General features: G+C 40.0%; 1 non-coding gene across 1 annotated transcript; it reads left to right on the plus strand.

Annotated features, from left to right (window-relative positions):
• Positions 1 to 2,652: 2,652 nt before the first annotated feature.
• LOC121228444 (small nucleolar RNA R71) lies at positions 2,653 to 2,759 on the plus strand. The gene has a single exon (XR_005926020.1). It is a non-coding gene; the product is annotated as a small nucleolar RNA R71 (small nucleolar RNA).
• Positions 2,760 to 3,077: the final 318 nt, after the last annotated feature.

Raw genomic sequence — 3,077 nt, forward strand, 5'->3', positions numbered from 1 at the left:
ATAAAGATAGGTAGAGTTTAAAAATACGAAACATAAGTCTTCAAAAAATAAATAGAAATTAAAGTAAAGAAAATAAAAATAAAACGAGTTTAAAAGAGGCACGGTCGTGTCGCCTAACACTGGTCTCACACGACCGTGTCACATGCCCGTGTGGCTCGCGTTCAGGTCGTGTTTATCACAAAATGAGGAATCGCCACACGGCTTGAGGATACACCTGTGTGTATAGGTCGTGTGGTCATATGATTGTATCGCACGACCGTGTGCGATGTGGTTCACTTTTCCCATGCCCATGTATAAATGCGCACGCCCATGTTCTTTTGACAGTCTCGACCACAGGTGGTGGCACGGACATGTCGCACGCCTGTGTTAATTTGGCAGTTTCGACTACAGTCAACATACCCGTATTGTTTTGGCAGGATTGCCCACGGTCGTGTCGCACGGCTGTGGCAATGTATCGAATCCCGTGTTGGGAAAATAATTTTCTCTATTCTCTCACGGCTGTATCGTACGGCCGTGTCTCCGCCCGTGGTATGAGCACGGCCTAAGGCAAGCCTGTGAGCCCAGCTGTGTGGATTTGGACAATCTGTGTTCAAAGATTCAATTAGAGAATTAAATGTTAAAAACTAAAATTAAAAGAAGTTAACACTGTTAATACTCGAGTTGCCTCTTGAGAAGCGCTTATTTATAGTCTAAGCTCAACTTTCCTCCCTTGTTGTGTGGTCATGGTGGTGCGAGGAGTTTACACTCCTCATTCCTGCTATTAAACTCAAAATAACATTTTAGATGGGTACGATTTACCTTAAAGGTAGCGAATTTAAGATGAATTACCTCGACTGTCCCATATGGAAAAATACTGAGTACCGTAAGAGGGATTGCTCCATTAGGTTCATAAGTGGCAATATGAGCATCTGTTGCATCTAGTAGTACATTGTCTCCAACCTTAAGTTGATTTGGTGAAACATTGAGCTTGTCATGGCTTGGTTTTGGTTTATCGTGTGCTCTCGGTTTTTGTGTCTGCCATTCATCTAGTTCCTCAATTTGTAGCCTTCATTCTTCATGGATGTGTCCTTTTTTGTTACTTGAACAAGGCTCATGTATGCTCTTCGAATGTGTTTCCTACAAAGAAGGTTGCACCACATGATTAGTATTAGCAGAATTTTGAGCTTGAAGAGTGATTGTTTCATCACCCACACAAAGTGTGAGTTCACATGTACCAACATCAATTATAGTTCTAGCAGTCGCTAAAAAGGGCCTTCCTAAAACTAAAGGCACGTCACTATCCTCTTCTATGTCTAGAACAACAAAATCGATTGGAATATAAATTTGTCAATTTTAACGAGTACATCTTCAATAATGCCCCTAGAAAATCTAATTGTCTTATCTGCTAACTAAATGCTCATCCTAGTTTGTTTGGGTTTCCCAAGACCTAGTTGTTTAAATATTTTGTAAGGCATGACATTAATACTGACCCCTAAATCAGCCAAAGCATTACTAACGTCTAAGATACCAATTAAACAAGGAATCATAAAACTCCCTGGATCTTTCAATTTTTTGGCCAGCTTATTCTATAGAATGGCTGAGCAAACTGCATTCATCTCCACATGTGACGCCTCATCCAACTTCCGCTTATTTGCTAAAAGCCCTTTTAAAAATTTAACTGCGTTTGGCATCTACAAAAGAGCTTCGGTAAACAGTAAGATAATATGCAATTTATTTAATAGTTTAAGGAATTTACCGAATTGTTCATCTGTGCGGTCTTTCCTTGTCGCATTGAGGTATGGCACCCATGGTTTGTACTCTTTACTTACCGGTTGTTGCTCACTATGGACTACCTCACCTTTACCTTTTCTTACCACCATTCCTTGCCTTGGTTTTGGTTCAGGTTCAACTAACCCTTCCTCACCTTGAGTGGTAATCGCGTTGAGTTGTTCCCTTGGGTTAGATTCAGTATTACTTGGCAAGCTACCTTGTGGTCATTCAAAAATTAGTTTGGCGAGCTATCCTATCTGAGTTTCGAGCCCTTGGATCGATGCTTGTTGATTCTTAAGTGTTGTTTCGGTGTTCTGAAAGTGAGTTTCTGACATCGAGATAAACTTTGTTAGCATCTCCTCAAGGTTTAGCTTCTTTTCCTGTTGGTAAGGTGGTTGTTGAAAACTCGGAGGATGTTGGGGCCTTTGATTCCCTTGACCATCCCACTAGAAGTTGGGATGGTTCCTCCAACCTGCATTATATGTGTTACTATATGGGTTATTTTGAGATCTAGAATTATTGTTACCCATATATTGGACTTGTTCCTCCTCAATTCTAGGATTGAAAGGTTGATATTCTGTGTGCGCTCCTCTTCCATTAGAATCGCACCTCATTACGAAATGTACCTGAGTAGAACCACATAAACTGTCAATCTTTTTATTTAAAAGTTCTACCTGGTTAAATAGCATAGTAACCGCATCGAGGTTGAAAACACTGGCTGCTTTTATTGGCTTTGTTCTCATGACTTGCCACTGATAGTTATTCAGTGACATCTCTTCAATAAATTTGTAAGCCACTTCAAGTGTTTTGTTATTGATAGTCCCACCAGTAGCTGTGTCGATAAGTTGTCTTGTTGATGGGTTCATGCTGTTGTAAAACGTTTGAACCTGCAACCATAAAGGTAACCCATGGTGAGGGTACCTTCTCAATAGATCCTTGTATCTCTCTCATGCATCATAGAGTGTCTTTAGATCCATCTGCACAAAATAAGAGATATCATTCCTCAACTTAGCCATTTTAGCCTGCGAAAAATATTTAAGTAAGAATTTTTTGGTCATCTGTTCCCAAGTAGTGATTGACCCTCGTGGAACGAGTTTAACCACTGTTTAGCTTTGTTCCTTAACGAAAAGGGAAACAACCGAAGGTGAATGGCATCATCAGAAACGCCATTGATCTTAAAAGTGTCACAAAACTCTAAGAAATTTGCCAAATGAGCTTTTGGGTCCTCGTCCTGCAAACCATCAAACTGAACAAATTGTTGGATCATTTGAATTGTGTTAGGTTTTAGTTCAAAATTATTTGCAGCAACAGAAGGCCTAACTATATTT

The sequence above is a fragment of the Gossypium hirsutum genome, chromosome A04, assembly GCF_007990345.1.
Source record: "Gossypium hirsutum isolate 1008001.06 chromosome A04, Gossypium_hirsutum_v2.1, whole genome shotgun sequence".
Taxonomy (NCBI): Eukaryota; Viridiplantae; Streptophyta; class Magnoliopsida; order Malvales; family Malvaceae; genus Gossypium; species Gossypium hirsutum.